A 20,514-nucleotide genomic window follows, 5' to 3' on the forward strand; every position below is an offset into this window, starting at 1 on the left:
GACCTAGCTCGAGGAGGCCAAGGCTAAGCAGTTGGAGGCCGAGGCCGCTACCGTGGCAGAGAGGGCGTCTTTGAGCTTCTCCATGGAGGCCATGCTCTACCATTGCTGGGCCTTCAACCAAGATGTCGACTTCTCCTTTCTGGCGCCCGAGGTGTGGGAGCCATTCCTTGAGAAGTTCAAAGCCCGTCTTCAACAGGAGCCACCTTCTGAGACTGGGGAGACTTCCATTGCCGGCGAGGAAGAGACCGAAGGGGTGACCTCATCGGAGCGACCTGGGGGGGCTTAGCACTTTTGTATTTTTTTTATTTACCTGTAATAATTTATCACGAGGTTTTTCCTCCTTGAGACAATTGATTTTAGTTACCCTGAATTTCATCATTTATCTTTCTTTTTAATATGATGTGATTGATAAAAACCTAGTTCGCGTTAGTTTATTGACTTTTTCTTCGAAACTACAAAGCATTTCCAGTCTAAGTTTTAAGACCTAGTCGTACCCAGGATATTTATTCAAAAACTTACTTCGCGTTAGTTTTATTGACGCCTCGTGTTCTTTAGGAAAAACACTGGTTAGTCAATTTAACTAACTTCTAAGTTTTAGGACCTGGTCGTATCCAGGACATTTATTTAAAAACTTAGTTTGCGTTAGTTTTATCGACACCTCGTGTTCTTTAGGAAAAACACTGGTTAGTCAATTTAACTAACTTCTAAGTTTTAGGACTTGATCGTATCCAGGACATTTATTTAAAAACTTAGTTCGCGTTAGTTTTATCGACACCTCGTGTTCTTAAGGAAAAACACTGGTTAGTCAATTTAACTAACTTCTAAGTTTTAGGACCTGGTCGTATCCAGGACATTTATTTAAAAACTTAGTTCGCGTTAGTTTTATCGACACCTCGTGTTCTTTTGGAAAAACACTGGTTAGTCAATTTAACTAACTTCTAAGTTTTAGGACCTGGTCGTATCCAGGACATTTATTTAAAAACTTAGTTCGCGTTAGTTTTATCGACACCTCGTGTTCTTTAGGAAAAACACTGGTTAGTCAATTTAACCAACTTCTAAGCTTTAGGACCTGGTTGTATCCAGGATATATGTCCCCCAAGTAAATAGAAAGGGATCTTTCTTGGTTACTTGGAACACGCTCTTCTAACACTACACGCACACGGAAACATACAACGATATACAAAAGTACTTCTCATTTTTTAATCAAACAAGGTGGCTTTCATAATTAAGCCTTACAAAAGTATGACTATCGATAATATTTCTTTAGGTGTATAGTGTTCCATGTCCGTGGGGCTGCTTCTCCATTAGGCCGAGCTAGTTTAAAGGTCCCTTCCTTCACAACCTCTATAATCTGATAGGGTCCTTCCCAGTTTGGTCCCAAAACTCCGTCCTTGGGATCCTTACCGGCTAAGAAGACTCTTCAGAGCACCAGGTCGCCTAAGTTAGAGATGCGTCTCTTGACCTTTGAGTTGAAATAATGAGTGATCTTTTGTTGATAATGCGCGAGCTGCAGCTGCGAAGCTTCTCGTTTTTCGTCAATTAGGTCGAGGGACGCGCTGAGCAATTTGTCGTTTTGGTCTTGGTCAAACGCCCGGACTCTATGCGAGGCTATCTTTGTTTCGACAAGAAGGATCGCCTCGCTCCCAAAAGTCAGGGAGAAAGAAGTGTGACCCGTCAAAGTTCGGTGCGAGGTCCGGTACGCCCATAGCACCTGGGGGGAGCTGTTCAGGCCAAACTCCCTTGACTTCATCCAACCTCTTCTTAAGGCTCGATTTTAGTGTCTTGTTCACAGCCTCGACCTGTCCATTAGCCTAGGGTTAGGTCACGGAGGAAATTTTTTTAATTATGCCGTGCCTCTCGCAGAATTCGGTGAAGAGGTCACTATCGAACTGGGTTCTGTTATCCGACACAATCTTCTTTGGCGGCCTGAATCGACAGACAATATTCTTAACCACAAAGTCGAGGACCCTCTTTAATGTAATCTTCGCCAGGGGCTTCACTTCTTCCCATTTTGTGAAGTAGTCAATAGCCTCCACCGCATAGCGAACTCCTCCTTTTCCCGTGGACAGGGCACCAACTAAATCAATTCCCCAGACCACGAATGACCATGGGGACGGGATCATCTTCAGCTCGACTGGAGGGGCTCGGGCGATCGTGGCGAACCGCTGGCACTTATCACACTTTTGGACATAAGAAATCGAGTCCTTCGATAGAGTGGGCCAATAATATCCTTGCCTTAATATCTTCAAGGCCAGGTTTTGCCCCCCAGCGTGATCTCCACAAAGTCCCTTGTGCATCTCCTACAGAATAGTTTTTGCTTCGCCTGGCAGAACACACCGTAGAAGAGGTAAAGAAAGACTACACCGGTACGTCCCGTCTAACATTGTATACCCTGGAGCTTGGTAAAGTATCCTCCTCGCGTCGTTTCACTCTTTAGGTAACTTTCCCGTTGTGAGGTACTCGACTATGGGAGTCATCCAGGTTGGCCTGGCGTCAATCATCTTGACCTCTCTCCTAGTTTCCTCTATGCTTGGCCTTTCCAAGAATTCCACCGGTACCAGGCCCAAGGTTTCGGCCTCCCTAGAGGTGGCGAGCTTTGCTAAGGCGTCAGCATTGGCATTCTGCTTCTGAGGTATCTGTTCAACTAGGTTGTGCTCAAATGCGGACATCCCCTTTTTTACCTTGGCCAGGTAGGCCGCCATCTTGGTCCCCCACGCTTGGTATTCTCCTGATACCTGATTTACCACAAGCTGGGAATCGCTATAGCACTGGATGGAGCTGGCCTTCTACTCCTGGGCCACCCTTAGCCCAGCCAATAAAGCTTCGTACTTGGCCTCATTGTTGGATGCTTCGAATCTGAACCGCAACGTGGAGTGGAAATGATGTCCCTCCGGGGATATCAAAATGAATCCAGCTCCAGATCCATTCTCGTTAGACGAACCATCCACAAAGACTTTCCTCGAGGCTCATACCGGTTCTTCCACTGGTTCTTCTTGGAATCCCGTGCACTCTTCTACAAAATCAGCCAGAGCTTGGCTTTTGATTGTAGTTCCCGGCATGTGCAGTATCTCGAATTGGCTGAGCTCGATAGCCCACTTCAAAAGATGCCCCGATGCCTCAGGTTTCTACAAAACCTGCCTTAAAGGTTGATCGGTTATGACGTGGATTGAATGGGACTGGAAGTACGGCCTGAGCTTTTGGGAGGTCGTGATAAGGCAGAACACCATCTTTTCCATCATCGGATATCTAGACTCGGCTCCAAGAAGCCTCTTGCTAATGTAGTAGACCGGCTTCTGAGATCGGTCCTCCTCACAAACCAGCATGGCGCTGGCTGCATCTTCTGTTACAGCTAGGTAAGAACAAGAGGCTCTCCTGCTATTGGCTTAGATAAAACGGGCAGCTCAGCTAAATGTGCTTTTAGGCCGAGGAAAGCACGCTCACACTCATCGGTCCACTCAAATTTTTTATTTCCTCGGAGCAGGTTATAGAATGGCACACACTTGTCGATTGATTTGGAAATGAACCGATTAAGGGCTGCCACCCTTCCTATTAGACTTTGGACGTCTTTCCACGATTGGGGCGATGGCATTTCGAGTAGCAACCTGATTTTATCGGGGTTCGCCTCTATTCCTCTGGTGTTTACTGTGAAACCTAGAAATTTTCCTGACGCAACCCCGAAGGTACATTTTTGGGGATTCAACCTCATGCCGTACTGTCTTAAAATCTTAAAACATTCCTTCAGATCGGGGACATGGTTATCGGCAGTTTTCAACTTGAACAACATGTCGTCAACATACACTTCCATGTTTTTCCTGATCTGATTAGCAAACATCCTGTTGACCAATCTCTGATATGTAACTCCTGCATTCTTCAGCCCGAAGGGCATGACCTTGTAACAATAAATGTTAGTTGGGGTCATGAAGCTAGTGTGTTCCTAGTCCGCAAGATTCATGGCGATCTGGTTATAGCCCGAGTATGCATCCATAAAGGACATGAGCTCGTGCCCCACAATGGCATCTACCAATTGGTCAATTCTCAGCAAGGGGAAGCAATCTTTGGGGCAGGCTTTATTCAGATCGGAAAAGTCGATGCACGTCTGCCACTTCCCGTTGGGCTTCGGGACCAAAACAGGATTGGCGACCCAGATCGGGTATTTTGCCTCACGAATAAAACTGCACCTTAGGAGTCGAGCTACTTCCTCTTAGGGCCTCAGCTCAGGTCGTGCCCAAGCGCCTTTGTTTCTGGGACTTTGCAGGCACGTTTTTATCCAAGTTAAGGGTGTGCATGATGATGCTTGGGCTGATCCCTATCATGTCTTCATGAGACCAGGCAAAAACATCTAGATTCTCTTGTAGGAATCTCAGCAGCTCCGCCTTTCTCTCATTACACAGGTTTTTCCCGAACTTCACCACCTTCAAGGGGTCTTTCGGATCGATGTTCACCTCTTCGAGTTCTTCAATGGCCTGGAGCTCGGATCTATCTTCGCCTCTCCTGGGGCCGATATCATCATTTAAGGTGATACCTTCCCCATTGGCTTCTTGAGGTTTTTCTATCTCAGGAATATATCCTACTCCCTGAGAATCCTCATTTTCGCTTTGAATGGTCATCGTCTGCTGCCCGGGTCGTGATTTTCCCTTCATGGAAATGTTATAGCATTCCCAGGTAGCGAGCTGATCACCTCGGAATGTACATATCCCCATAGAGGAGGGGAACTTGACTGCGAGATGGCAGATAGAAGTTATGGCCTCAAATGCCATTAGCGTAGGTCGGCCCAGAATAGCGTTGTATGCGGTGGGACAATCGATAACCACAAACTCGAGGAGCTTAGAGACAGTTCGGGGCCCCTCTCCTAAGGTTAATACTAGCTCGATTGTTCCTATTGCTGCTGACCCTTCCCCGGAAAATCCATACAACATCATGGAGGTGGCCTTCAACTCAGTGACAGACAATCCCATTTTCTCCAGCGTAGACCGGAACATCAGGTTCACCAAACTCCCATTATCGACTAGTATCCTCCTAACTCTCCAGTTGGCGAGCTAGGCGATTATGACTAGAGGATCGTTATGGGGGAACTGGATGTGACCAGTGTCCTCCTCGGTAAAAATGATTAGTTGCCTCTCCAATCATTGCTGTTTGGGTAGATGCTGCTCCGGGACAAATTCCACTCCATTGTGAGCCTTCAACTCATTGACATTTCTCTTCTGGGCACCTCTGCTTGTGCCGGCCAAATGGGGGCCTCCAGAGATTATGGATATCTCTCCTCCTATTACAGGAGGAGGGGTATCCTGACTTATCTGGGGCCTAGGTTGATTTACCGGAGCTTCCGGGGCTGGCTGACTAGTAGGAACCCGGTTCCGCGCATACTGAGCCAAAGGTTCGGCTCTGATGAGTGTCTCAATCTCATCCTTCAAATGCCTACAATCGTCAGTGTTGTGGCCAATGTCGTTTTGGAATCGGTAGAACTTGGAAGGGTCCCTCTTAGCCTTCTGGTGTTTCAAAGGCCCCGGATTTTTCCAGGGGAGGCAGGCATAATTTGCTAGGAAAATGTGTTCCCTAGTGTTTGTGAGCTCGGTATAGGTCGCGTAGAATGGCTTAAACTTGTCCATGAGCTTGTTCTTCTTCGGACCGTGCTGGCCGCCCTCGCTGCTCCTCTTTCTCTTGCCTCCACCCCCTTGGTTATTCTGCGCAACGGTTTGAGTCGTTTTCACGACAACCGTTTCCGCTCTAATGGGCTGGTCAAGGGTTTGGCTGGTTCCTGCGACCGATGCTTGTGCCTCTTCTAGGTTTATCCATTCCTGGGTCTTGTTCAGGAACTCATCCATGGTGCTGACACCTCTTCTCTGTATCTCTTTCCATAGCCCGCCTCAAACGAGGATTCCAATCCTCAAGGCCATAAGCTTGGAACTATCGTCTGCGTCCCTGGCTTAAGTCGCGATGTTTGCGAACCTGCTCAGGTAAGCTTTCAAAGGTTCCCCTGGCTGTTGCTTCACATTCGCCAGGGTGTCAACTTTGACGCGGTCAGCTTGAGAAGCTCGGAACTCCCTCTTGAAGTCAATAGAAAAATTCTTCCACGAGATGATGGAATGCTTTTTACATTACTTGAACCACTGCCTAGCTGGCCCGATCAAGGTGGAAGGGAATATTAAACACCTCAGCTCAGGGCCGATATGATGGGCCAGCATCAGAGTATTGAACATACCCAAATGGTCCGACGGGTCTCCGTCTCCATCGAATTTAGACAGGTGGGGCATCCGGAAACCGGGCAGGTATGTTGTGGCCGCTATGTTGGAGGCGAAAAGCTCAAGTTCGCCAAGAGCTTCTTCATTAGCTCCTCCATCTGAGCTAAACGATCTAGGGTCTAGTCCTTAATCCCATGGTTGTTCTGGGGCTGTTCAACAGCTCCAGTTCCATTGTACGCGTTAGGCGGGTTATTGTCCCTCCAAGCTTGAGCTTGGTTAGGTGGGACATTCCCACTGTCACGTACTTCGGAATGACCACCCTCTTGGCGAGCATGACTTCCATTTCTGGTCAGATTCCCCCTCTGCAAGTTGAGGCAATCTCGAAGGTCGGCCCTCGAGGTGGCCCGAGGGCTGTGTGCCAAACTTAAGCGATTACGCAAGTCTCCATTGGATCTTCCACTTCGGTGGCTCTTGGTCCAGTAGCTCCCATTGGAAAAGCTTGGGGCCCGCTGCTGGGGGTGAGGATCCGAGATCTCCCCACGTGCTCGGTTGTGAGGGAAAGGATCAGCGGGAGGAGGATTTCTTCTGCTGCTCCCGTGTGTTGGAATGTCTCGAACTGGACAAGGAGGAGATGGGTATCTTATCAGCAACGAGGGATGCCTAACTAGCGAAGAGATCCTACTCCCATCCGGGTGGATCAAATTAGCTTGCGTATGTTCTACTCTACCATCTCCAGCATCCTGCGCTCGTCGGTTTGACCGCGGCACGAGAGGGTTGGCCGAAGCAGGTTGTCTGTGCGAGCCTTCTCCGGATCTCCTTCGCGAGCTGCCATGAGCCCTTCTGGGCGCGTTCGATGGTGGAGTCGAGCTAGGAGTTGAGGTTTTGACTGATCGGCTAAATTACTGATTAGCCCTGGGAAACTCCTCAAACATAGCTTCCTGATTATGGTGTGACATGGGTGCAGAAATCGGAGTTGAGGTTCTGACCGATCGACTGGGTCTGGGCCGATTATCCCTGCGGGACTTGTGAGTCCCACTTTTCCTCTTTCCGACGTTAACGTTGGTTAAAAGAGGGGGTAGCTGGGCCAAGACTTCTTCGATTTGCTTACTTTCTCTGGATAGCTGGCCCTTCAACTATATGTTCTCCATCTCTATCGCCGTCAGGTAGCCCAGGTTCGGATTTGGCAGTCGGGGCGCCGAACTCTCGGTGTCGTCCTGGCCCATCGGCTGCTTTCCTGATCGCTGTTGGACCTCTAGGTTTGGTTCATCGGATATGGCAACATGGTGGGCCTCCTGCCCATCATGTTGATCCGCCTCGTTACCATGCCTCGAACGAGTAGCACCAATCTAGATCCTCTCAACAAAAGCACCAAACTGTTGACGCGGTTCTTCGCCAACAGGTAATTATACGAATAAGTAGGATGGATTAGTGCTAATTGGTGAACCGTAATATGAAAATAACTATATTCTAGACTTAAGAAATTGATAGCATGGGAAGATGGTCACTCCTTTCTTTTGGGGTGGTTCGAAGGTTAAAATCCCTCAAGTCCACCAATCGATATTATTGATATCTCTTGACTATTTCCTACAGAGTGTTTCTTTACAAAACTCTTGCCAACCCCCTGCACTACCTAGGGTCTTGGTATTTATAGGAAGAAGATATCTGGGTTGGCAAAGGGATTATCCCGTGATCTCTTTACCCTTCACGTCATCTCTGTGACGCTGATGATTAATTCCTATACCTTGCAATGAAGTGAGGTCTAATCAACAGGTAAGGATGGGTAATGGGCCGCATGGCCCAAATCAGATACGGGATGTCCGAATACGCACGTTTATACCGCGCATCCGAGAAATCAGGAATAAAACAAACATGTGATGTCTGATATATGCATGTTTATATTGCGTGGTTGACTTTACAAGGATTCGGGTGTCAGATCTCTGCCGCATTCCGAGCTTAATGTGGCACCAGCTCGTGACACTCATACTGCTGACATGATGCCTCCGAGTAGCAGTTAACTCTCTAATCAGCTTGGGCTGGATAGGTGGAGGTCTGTAACAAACTGCTCCGGGTGGACGATTTACACGTGGCAGATCGAATTAGGCCCTTTTCTAGCTCGCCAACAGTGCTCGGATATTTAGGGCGTACAATCACATGCAACAATGGAAAGTTAATCTTCACTTATGTTAAAAGGTCTAGGATTTCACCATGATTTTCCAGTGGATTTCAAAGCTTAAGGAAAGGGTGCCTTTACTGGAATGCTTATTGGCATATCATCATCTGGAGCGGGCATTGATGTACTCGTTGTCTTAGTTAACGGTGAAATCGTACTTTGACCACTTCGAGTAGAGATGGCATTAACCTCTTTGAAATTTGTATCTGGAGAGGAGGAGGTTTGTGCCATGTGTTGCCCTTTTTGATGGATTAGAGGTTAAGCGGGAAGTCTACCATGCTCTTGAATTTCCAAAGTAGTGTTTAGCTTTGTCATTTGGATTTTTATGTCTTTCATTTCCTCTATCATTTGTGTGAAACAAGATTTGAGCTCTTGAGTTGAGGCTATTTGTGTTTGCTCAAGCATTTGCAAAGTATTCTCAAGAGAATTACTTGACTGCATGTTATTTTGAGGAGCAATGTATGCTTTTGGTGATTGTTGCTGCTCAGGCCTCCATTGGCTCCCAGATGCTTGGTTTGAATCCTTCCAGCTAAAATTTGGATGGTTGCACCACTGGGATTGTAAGTGTTTGAGAAAGGGTTATAAGGCTTCTTGTAATCCTCTAAAGCATGGAATTGTTCCTCATTTCCTCCTCTAAACTCACCAAGAGTTGGGCACTCTTGCAGTTGATGTTCTGCCTCTCCATAGATGAAGCATGGATCTTGTGTCTCTACCTTTGCAGCCATGTGGATTCTTCTACCTTCTTGAGATTTGAAAGCCTTGAATTGTTGTCTCAATGATTCAATTTGGCTTTTGATGTTGTCATCTTACCTTAGTTGGTAGATTCTAGTTGATCGTGGCTTGTCCATAGGACTTGGTCCATTCCATGTGTAGGACTTTTCAGCGAGATCGTCGAGGTACTCAAAAGCTTCATCGGGATTTTTTGAAGGAATTCACCATTGCACATCATTTGTATGAATTGTCTTTGTCCGGTTGTGAGACCGTCATAGAAATAGCTGATTAGACGCCATCTTTCGTATCCATGATGTGGGCATTGATTTATCAAATCTCTAAACCTCTCCCAGACCTGATGGAAAGTTTCATGGTCTTTCTGGATGAAGGTAGAGATTTGCCTCTTAATGCTGCTAGTCTTATGGGGCGGAAAATATTTGGCAAAAAATGCTTTTGTCATTTCGTCCCATGTTTCGATAGATCTAGGCCTTAAGGAATACAACCAGCTTTTTGGTTTGTCTTTGAGAGAGAAAGGAAAAAAATTCAATCTCACAATGTTGGTGACATCAGCTCGGTTGTTGAATGTAGCCACCACCTCTTTGAATTCCCTTATATGCACATGTAGACTCTCATTTTCCAACCCATGGAAGATTGGTAAGAGGTTAATCATGCCAGGTTTGAAATCAAAATTTGGCATATTGTTGGGATACATTATGCATGAAGGTGTGGATGTACGCGTAGGATGTAAATAATCCTGTAGCATTCTTGGTTTGACTTCATCTTGATGAGCCATCGTGGATGGTTAGGGCAGTCTCGGTGAATCGGGTGAATTTGAACGAATGGAAGAAAATGACGAACTAGGACAGTTTTCTAAAGCTTCTACTTGTTGTCTCACGAATCTCCCTAGTGCTCTCTTTTTCATGGCATAATTTTTTTTTATTTTGTAAGTATTATAAGCACAAGTGTGTAATAGTGTAATAAGTATACACCAAAAATGTTCCCAAGTCAATTGGGAAGGTTGCCAATGTAATGCTCTGGTTACCCCAGAACAGTTACGGTGAACTGGAAATTTGACTCATTGCCTGAGTCCTTTGGTTAAAAGCGTGATCTAAGTGTTATTAACAGGTTAAGGTGAAAACCAGTAAAAAGGAAAGGATATATTTTATTGATACATAAAACTGTTCATGGACCCACAAGAACATTTACAAGAAAACGGGGTAAACCCCCTAGTTCCTCTGAGGTCATTACTGTTCCAAAATTTCAAACCCCATCGACCTAAGCGGCAAAAATAGGGTAAGCCCCCTAGTTCCTCTGAGAACTCCTTTGCCGTGGTGGTCAAGCGGCCGCATATGTACACATCACCACCTAAGCTCTCCACTCAAGGCTGGGTGAGCTTTTCTTTTCCTTTACCTGCACCACATAGCACCCATGAGCCAAAGCCGAGCAAGAAAACACAACATTATATGTAAACATCATCAAATGATTATCATTATAATCACACTAAGCTCATAGCTTTCAAACAAATGAGTGAATATCACTTGAGGTTCTGGTAAACCATACTGAGTGACTGACAAACAAGTCATTAATTCAAGTGGAAGAGTGGCTGCTAAGTAAGCCACTAGCCTTCAATAGGTTATGGTAAACCATACTGAGTGATTGACAAGCAGGTCACTTATTCAAATGGAAGAGTGGCTGCTAGGTAAGCCACTAGCCTTCAAGCGCTTATAATATTCCTCGAACTTGAGGTCGGTCCGGCATTAATGCTCTTTGAGTCATTCAATGCAGAAAGTCGATTAGATCTAATCTTTACTGGCTTGCGTTGAACACGCCAAGTCTGTCCTGACTAATGAGTCAGCGCAATGTGACCAGTGCCCAGTACCACAGCCGAACCTGAATAATGAGTCACAGCTTCACAGTTGATACTAGCACCTTTGCCAAATCTGACTAATGAGTCAGTACCATGCACAAGTGAGCAACATTTTATAAGTATTCGACAATCAATTCATGTCCACATTTATACAACCAACATGCCTCATGAATAACCATGCATGTCACATTTGGGGTGCAGTTTTCTTACCTCTGATTCGAGCTAGAATGAACAAAAGAACAACCCTTGAGAATGGTTTAGCTTTTAGTCCTTTGGCAGTTACCTAATCATAACACATCATAGGATACCATCAATAACATGATAATCAAAGGTTCTCAAACCAAGATTTAGCCTTCGAGACATCAATCCTCACTAATCCGGGTAGTATGAGTGATCCCGAGGTCAAAACATGCAAATGGGCTCAACCCTACTCAAGAGCCGCGACCCTGGCACCTTGTGCCACGGCCCCCAGAAAATCTAGAGGCAAGCACCGTGGCACCCAACACCAAGGGCCGCGGCGCCCAGCGCAAGCAGAACCTCCTCCCTCAACCTCGAGCTAGGGCCGCGACGCCCAAGAACAGGGCCGCGGCCATCAACCCTGGACCATTCCCAAACGCGTTTTCAACTTCTCAAAACCTCCAAAATCATACCTAAACATTCCACAATCATCAAAACAAGGTTCCCAAGCTTCCCAATGCATCAAAACCCTCAAAACCCAAGGTTCAAACGAATCGAAAACTCAACAATTCACAAAGTCCAATTCAAAGCTTAGAAACTCTAAAAACTCAAAACTTTAAACTTAGATTACCTTCGATTAGGTTGTTTTTTGTCAAATCCTTTGGTCAAGAAGCTTTTAATCTTTCCTAGGATCACTATGCCTCGATCCTCACTTGATTATGACTCCTAGAACTCAAGATTTCTTCAAATATGCTTCGGGTGGCAAAAATGAACTAATGAAGGAGAACGAGAGGTTTTCTAATCGTACGTTCTATCTGACAGCTACTTCAAGCTTAAGTAACCTAAAATAAAACCTAAGGCTCGGGGTCCCGAAAACACCCCCGGGGACATTATAGTCAAAACTTCCAGAATTTCACCCTGATCTCAAATATTCCCAATTTATCATCAAATAAACATTCCTATTACCCCAAAATTGACCCCATTATGACAAAACTGCTAATCCACTAAAAATGAGCGTCTCCATAATAATGGAATACATCTCGAATATATCTCCATAATAATGGAATCTCATTCACAAATTACCCTCAATGGGCCAAATTATCAATACAACATAATATTTCAAATGTGGACCCACATGCATGTATATATCATCATATTATAATATAATTCACATAAACATGCATATATTCATTTAATGGCGTAATTAAACAATTATGGCCCTCCCGGCCAACTAAACCGCCACTAAACCACATCGGAGAATTTGGGGCATTACAGCCAAGGTACCACCTTAGGCCCAAGAGCTTTTCTAGAACTCCCCGAGGTTCTTAGAAAAGGTTGGAGGATAACGCTAACACAAACCTTATTTAAGAACCAATTTTTCGAAGACAGGACAAGTTTGGTTTTTACTAATTTCTAAAATTACACAAATGTTCTCAATACTTTGTTTTTTTTATGCTTTAAAATTTTATGATTTAAAATTTTATGCTTTTTTTTCGGGAAAAAAACCTAAATCTAGAAAATAAAATTCTAAACCTAAAAGTAAAATAAATTGATTAAATGAATAAATAAAAAAAACTAAAAATAAAAATTACTTAGGAAAAAAATAAAAAATAAAAGAGAAATTAAAAAAAAATTATACTACTCTTTTTTTTATTTATTTTTTAAATAAAAAATATAATTTACTATACAGACCTTTAATTGTAGAATTACCTCCCTGGAAATGGCGCCAAAAATTGATATCGCCCAATAAACTCCTAAGTGGTCGCAGTAGTTGTAACGACCCAAAATCACTAATATGGCTTAAGGGCCTTGATTAGTGTGTCGGGAGGGCATAATTGGTTTATGTGCTGTTGACGCGGTTCTTCGGCAACAGGTAATTAAGAGAAGAAGAGAAAGAGATTAGTACTTAAAAGTAGAACCGCCGCAGATATGAAATCTTTGTGAGAAGAACTAGGTGACCCTAAACACGTTTTTTAAGTGGTTCGAAGGTTAAAATCCTTCTACTCCACTAGTCAATATTATTGATCTTTTCTGGGTAATTGGTTTACAAAATATATAGTTCTTACAAGACTATTTTTTTCCAACCTCTATCAATTCCCAGGGTCTCCATATTTATAGGAGAAGGCACCTGGAAATTGGTAGGGAGGTCATCCCGTGACCTTACCATTTGTCATATCAAGTCTGTGATATTCATGATTACTTCCTAAACCTGACACACAAGTGTGGTCTAATCAGTATGGAAGGAGATAATGGGCCGCACGGCCCAACCCATCCGTGGGTGTCTGAATACGCACGTTCCTGCGGCGTGTCCGAGAAGTCAGGGGGATATCGGACACGTGATGGCAGGATTATGCACGTTTATCTTGCGTGTTGACCTCCCATAGGGTCAGAGCTTCCTGAGAAGCTCGCTACCGGAGCAATCCATAACCCGAGCTGATCCTTCAGTGGTCGTCGGATGTTGTTCCCAGCTCCTGGAACAACGAGAAGGAGCAGGAAACTCCATCCCCTCGAGCTAGAAAGGGCCCGTCCTGAAGATAAAGCCTCTGGCCTGTGGGAGCCTCGGGCTAAATCATGTTTAGTCCGAGGATCGTCCTGCTACACAACCCGTGGGAAATCCAGGGCGTACATCTGCCCCCCAAGCTCCTGCTCGTGGTCCATGACGTCAGACATGGGAGACCACAGTTGGAGCTTTTAGACTTCTCCCACAACCCTTCGCATTCCATGCTTTTCGCATGCGTCTGATACGTGGAACGCCGCGGGTGGCGACGGTACATTCTACGAGAACCGCATTAAATGGCCTAGCCTACTGTCCAGCCGTCGTTTCACATTTCGAGTGGAGGGTCTCCCAGGAGCCTTTTACACGTGATCCCCCCTTGTATAAAAAGGGGGTGGTCATCCCACGCACGGACCACCTTACCATTCAGAACCTCTCAAATTTCCTTCTTTTCTCTCTGACCTTCCGAAGAGCAAAACCCTCATTTCCATTGCTCTCATCTTCTCCGTTCACGAAGCTTAAGCGTGCGAGTTCCTTCAAGGCCTTGGAGACTACTGTGCCAACGAAGCCCCTACCCGCGCAGCAACCTCGCTCACCATCCAACCCTATACTGTAAGTCTTCTGTCCCCATTTATTTTTGAAAGCATGCCACTGTAGCCTAGGTAAAAAAATTTACTGTAGCCACATGCAGAGGTTTTCTGGGTCGCGCGGATATGGAGGGTGATGGCCCTTCTTTGATTAGGGCACATTTGCCATGGGACATCGCCTTAGAACATGGGTTCCATGATTCTTTCTTAGGAACAATTTCTGGTAGGATCCGTAGGAACTTTGGGTGCAAAAACCGGGTAGCTTAGGGAATACGCCTTAAAAGCGGTTTTGCCACGCCTTGCCTGTTGAAACTTTCCCCCCAAGGCAAATTTTTTTTTTTTTTCTTACTCTGAGCCATCTGACACACGAATTCCGAGTAATCTGGGATCTGTTGAGGGCATAGGCGCGTGTTCCTTGGAACGCGTGGCACCACTCTCCACGGGCTGGGCTTACCCCAGCTCGTGTACTTAATGCTTGCCTCACTCTCCTGCTTGGGTCGCCTTTTCTAAAGTGTTTTCTTTTGCTCGATAGGCGACCAGATGGCTCCAAAGAGAAATCTGCCACAGAAGAATGTGGGAAGTTTGGCCTCCCAGAAGGATAAAGGAAAGGCGGTGGTGACCAGCTCGCCAATTCCTCACTTTGGACCGGCGGTGGAGAAGCAGGCCGAGGTGGCTCCTGACGCGTTTTTCGAGGCGGAGAGAATCGTCTCGAAGATAACCAGCCAGGCAAAGATCACCAAAATCTTCCTTAACCACAACATTCCTCTGGGGAAGACCTCCGTGATTGCCCGACCTGCTGCGGATGGGGAGAGGAGCTGCACGCCGCTCGACGAGTCGTTCGCGGCCTGGAGCGGGGAACACTTCAAGGCAGGGGCCTTCCTCCCCCTGGATCAGTATTTTGCTGATTTTCTGAACTATGTGGGGTTGGCCCCATTTCAGCTCCCCCCCAATTCCTACCGTCTGCTGGCGGGACTGAGGTATTTGTTCCAAAAGCATGAGTGGGAGGTCCCCACTCCTGCTGATATCTTGTATTTCTTCTGCCTCAAAGCCAGCCCGGACCAGCGGGGGCGAGGCGACGGGTTCTATTACTTAACCCGCTTCCCTAACACAGCAGCAGTGATCGAGCTGCCGAGCCATCCAAACGACTTCAAAGACCAGTTTTTTATGTCTACTGGGTTCCGAAACTGCAATCATCATTATCTCAACCGCCCTCGTAAGTAATCCTCCATTTAGCTCGCCTTTTAACGGTTATCTTATTTTAGCCCGTCCCTTATTCCAATTCTGATTTCGACCAACCTTGCAGCCATCTACTCGAGGACCGAAAAGTCCGTGACCCTCGGGGGTCAATACGACACACTGGCGAACCTGCCTCCCAGTGAGAAAGACTAACGCGTGCTCGTGACGGACGAGACGATGGTATTCTGCAAGCTGATTTTCCCAAATCAGACTTTGAATTTGAAAAGGCCCCGGGGGCCTCCCCCAGCCCGCGACAACAGGCCGATCGTCGCGGAGGAGGTCGCAGATGACGAAGGCGAGGAAGAAGGTGAGGAAGTTCCTCTGGTGAGGAACAGGAAGCGGAGCTTGGAGGTCGCCCAGGGGATGATCGAGGAGAGGGCCCAATCCGGAGCAGCCGCGGGTCCTTCCGGTCAAGGTAACTTTTACTTATTTAAGAACGTAGATAGGGCCACTGCAGACCCCCGGCTGGTTAGGTTCAACCCTAGGCAGCTCGTCCATCGTCACCCAAGGAATCCGGACCTGGACACGCTTCTGCTCCACTGCGTTGACCAGCTCGTGCTGGACAACCAAGAGAGTCGGCCCAAGGGTACCGTAGTAGTAGATAATACCCTAGCCTTTAGGTCGGCCATTTTTGAGGAGTACGGGACCAATTTACGCACGTGGCCTGCGCTCCAGAGGGGCGTCTACGCTCCGGGGATTAGGCAGTACGTAGAAGAGTCCAGCCCCGATTCAGAACCGGACCTAGAACCTTCGCCAGTTCGTGAGATAATCGTCCTAGGCTCTTCCAGCTCGGGGGGTAGGGCTCCCTTAGTATTTGCTTTCTTATTGCCTTTATTTCTGTATGATTGCTGATAACCGTGTTTTTTGCTCTTTGGCAGAAGAGATGTCTCAGCCCGGGAATAGTCTGCGGGGCGTTGTGTTTGGTGGGAATCCCCCAGCGGGGCCGAGGTTAAAGAGGCTTCGCGAGTCCAAGAGCTCGACCGGGGTCTCCACCAAATCCCCAGCTACGGAGAAGGGGAGAGACCCGTCATCCCAGGTCGCGGGGGCGAACCTCCCTGTCGCCAGGACAGGACTCATGCATCCGCCACCCCAACGATCTCCACTGGCCGCCCAGGACGGGGTAATAGAGGTCGGGAATCTGGCCGCGGTAGCCCCGGACGTGCGTATCCCGGTCGACCCCCGGGCTCTGGAGAAGATGCCCGAAGCATTCCGGGGTACGGTGTACGAGTCGGCCAGCTACGCCGTCAGCCACTATTACAATATCAGGGAGAAGGAGCTCCGGGCCATCGAAACAACGAGCCCGGTCCGAGTTATAGAGTCCGCTATGGACATGACTTTAACGGTAAAGTGCCCCCTTCTTTTAAGGCTTTGACACTCACACGCCGCCTTTCTCCTTCCAGTTTGCTAATTTATCACTCTTTTCTTGCAGGGCATGGCTGCCGCCTATAGAGGCATCGTTAGGACCAAGGCCCAACTCGAGGGTTTGGAAGCAGATCGCCAGACTGCCCTCCAGGAGTCTCAGGAGGCGAGAGACGCCTTGGCGGCCTCAAAAGCCGAGCTAGAGAAGGTCCGCTCGGAGAACCAAGAGCTTAAACGCTCCCTGGCCGCATCCGAGCTAGAGAAGCTTCGCTCCGAGAACCTAGAGCTTAAAAACTCCCTGGCCGCATCGCGGGCAGACCTTGAGGTGGCGAAGGCCGAAGTCCAGACCTCCCAGACCGCCCTGAAAGACGAGCGGGTCGTGTCGGAGCAGTCCTTACAGGACCTATTCTATCACTGCTGGTCCCACAATCCGGACGCGGACTTCTCCTTCATGCCGCCGGACCTCTGGGCATTCCTGTTGCCGCGGCTTCAAGCCCGCCTGAATAAGGAGGCTCCTCCATCGGAGACTGGAGAGGCCTCTGCCGCGGCGGAGCAGGGTGAGACCGCGACCTCCAAAGGGCCAGCTGATGGGGCTTAGGATGCTTCTTGTTTTCGTATTTTGAACTCTTTTTTTTTTATTGTAATTCTCTTTTTTATGTGAGGCGTTTCCGCCTCGAGACAATTTGCTCAACCAGTTTTACATATATATTTTCATGTATTTGGTCATAATTTATCTCTTTATTTTTATGAACGTAGTTCGAGTTAACTTTATCCGTATCCCGGGCTCTTTAAATAAGATCCGCGTTCAACAATTTTCTAGTTCACTCCTAAGCTTTCTGACCTGGTTAAGACCAGGAACTTATTTTGAAAAAACTCAGATCGCGTCAACTTTTATCCGTATCCCGGGATCTTTAAAGAAGAACCTCGGTCAACAAATTTTAGCTAACTTCTAAGTTTTATGACCTGGTTAAGACCAGGAACTTATTTTGAAAAAACTTAGTTCGGGTCAACTTTTATCCGTATCCCGGGCTCTTTAAAGAAGAACCTCGGTCAACAAATTTTAGCTAACTTCTAAGTTTTATGACCTGGTTAAGACCAGGAACTTATTTTGAAAAAACTTAGTTCGTGTCAACTTTTATCCGTATCCCGGGCTCTTTAAAGAAGAACCTCGGTCAACAAATTTTAGCTAACTTCTAAGTTTTATGACCTGGTTAAGACCAGGAACTTATTTTGAAAAAACTTAGTTCGTGTCAACTTTTATCCGTATCCCGGGCTCTTTAAAGAAGAACCTCGGTCAACAAATTTTAGCTAACTTCTAAGTTTTATGACCTGGTTAAGACCAGGAACTTATTTTGAAAAAACTTAGTTCGTGTCAACTTTTATCCGTATCCCGGGCTCTTTAAAGAAGAACCTCGGTCAACAAATTTTAGCTAACTTCTAAGTTTTATGACCTGGTTAAGACCAGGAACTTATTTTTGAAAAAACTTAGTTCGTGTCAACTTTTATCCGTATCCCGGGCTCTTTAAAGAAGAACCTCGGTCAACAAATTTTAGCTAACTTCTAAGTTTTATGACCTGGTTAAGACCAGGATAGGACTTAGTTTGTGATAACTCTTATCCATAGATAAAAATTAACACCTAAGTCGTTAAGGAGACCTGGATATATCCGGGTACCATATGCCCCCCAAGTAACTGGGAAAGGGTCTTTCGTTGTTACTTTAAAATTACCCTTTTTAATAACGAGAAACATTTGATTTTTATTTATACATGGGAGGTGACCTTCTAGGTCTTACACATGTTTATTGATAATATTTCTTTAGGTGGATTGCATTCCAAGTCCGCGGGACCGCCCCTCCACCAAGTCGAGCTAATTTATACGTCCCTTCTTTGATGACTTCGATGACCTGGTATGGTCCTTCCCAGCTTGGTCCCAGAACCCCATCTTTGGGATCTTTCCCAGCCAGGAAAACTCTCCTCAAGACCAAATCGCCGACGCTAAAGGCACGTCTTTTGACCTTAGCGTTGAAGTAGCGAGTGATTTTCTGTTGATAATGGGCGAGCTGGAGTTGTGAATCCTCTCGCCTCTCATCCATCAAGTCTAAGGAGTGGCATAGGAGCTCGTGGTTCTTGTTCTGTTCGTAGGACCGGACCCTGTGCGATAGGACCTTTACCTCCACGGGGAGGACCGCTTCACTTCCAAAGGTTAGGGAGAAAGGAGTGTGACCCGTGGGACTCCGATGTGAGGTCCTATAGGCCCACAGAACTTGGGGGAGCTGTTCTGGCCAGATCCCCTTTGCCTCATCTAGCCTCTTCTTGAGGCTTGCCTTCAGATTTTTATTGACAGCTTCGACCTGGCCGTTCGCCTGGGGATAGGCCACGGATGAGAAACTTTTCACAATTCCGTTCTTTTCGCAAAATTCGGTGAACAGGTCGCTGTCAAATTGAGTGCCATTGTCGGAAACGATCTTTTTGGGTAGGCCGAAGCGACAAACGATGCTTTTAACCACGAAGTCTAGCACCTTTTTCGATGTTATTGTCGCCAACGGCTCTGCTTCGGCCCACTTTGTGAAGTAGTCAATGGCTACCACGGCGTAACGGACCCCGCCCTTTCCGGTGGGCAGGGCGCCTATTAGATCTATGCCCCAAATGGCGAAGGGCCAGGGAGACGATATCATTTTTAGCTCGGTCGGGGGTGCTCGTGCAACCGCGGCGAACCGCTGACATTTGTCGCACTTTTTTACGTATGAGATCGAGTCTTTGGACAGAGTCGGCCAGTAAAAACCCTGCCGAAGGATCTTCAAGGCCAGGCTTTGCCCCCCAGTGTGATCTCCGCAGAATCCGTCATGAACTTCCTGCAGGATGGCCTTCGCCTCACTTGGAAGAACACACCGGAGGAGAGGTAATGAATGCCCACGTCGGTACAACACCCCCTCGACTAGCGTATATCTCGGAGCTTGATAAAGGACTCGCCGTACGTCGTTGCCCCCTTCGGGTAACTTGCCCTCGAAGAGGTACTCAACAATGGGAGTCATCCAGGTCGGCCTGATGTCAATCATCTCAATATCCACTCGATCTCCGTCTATGCTTGGTTTGTCCAAGAACTCAATTGGCACCAACCCCAGGGTTTCTGCCTCCCCCGAGGTGGCGAGCTTGGCGAGAGCATCTGCATTGGCGTTCTGCTCCCGAGGTATCTGCTCGATCGACCCTTGCCCAAACGTAGATAATTCGGATTTTACCTTAGCCAAATAAGAGGCCATCTTGGGACCCCGCGCCTGATACTCGCCTAAGACCTGATTCACCACGAGCTGGGAGTCGCTGAAGCACTGGACAGAGCTTGCCTTTAGCTCGCTAGCTATCCTAAGTCCGGCTAACAAGGCCTCGTACTCTGCCTCGTTGTTGGACGCCTTGAACCCGAATCTCAGCGCCGAATGGAATCTATGTCCTTCTGGGGATATCAGAATAATTCCGGCCCCGGAGCCGTTCTCGTTAGATGAGCCATCAACGAAGATCCTCCACGATGAGCCTGAGGATATGAGCTGCTGTGAATCTTCTGATGGGATCTCACGGAATCCCGCGCATTCTGCCACGAAGTCGGCCAAGGCTTGACTTTTTATGGTAGTTCGGGGAGTATAGAAAATCTCGAACTGACTGAGTTCGACCGCCCACTTTAGCAAGCGTCCCGAGGCTTCAGGCTTTTGCAAAACCTGCCTTAGAGGCTGATCGGTCATGACGTGT

General features: G+C 47.0%; 1 non-coding gene across 1 annotated transcript; it reads left to right on the top strand.

Annotated features, from left to right (window-relative positions):
• The first annotated feature begins 9,365 nt into the window (after window positions 1–9,365).
• LOC133793080 (small nucleolar RNA R71) lies at window positions 9,366–9,472 on the top strand. The gene has a single exon (XR_009874541.1). It is a non-coding gene; the product is annotated as a small nucleolar RNA R71 (small nucleolar RNA).
• The last annotated feature ends 11,042 nt before the right edge of the window (window positions 9,473–20,514 follow it).

This window comes from Humulus lupulus, chromosome 7 (assembly GCF_963169125.1).
Source record: "Humulus lupulus chromosome 7, drHumLupu1.1, whole genome shotgun sequence".
In the NCBI taxonomy this organism is placed as follows: Eukaryota; Viridiplantae; Streptophyta; class Magnoliopsida; order Rosales; family Cannabaceae; genus Humulus; species Humulus lupulus.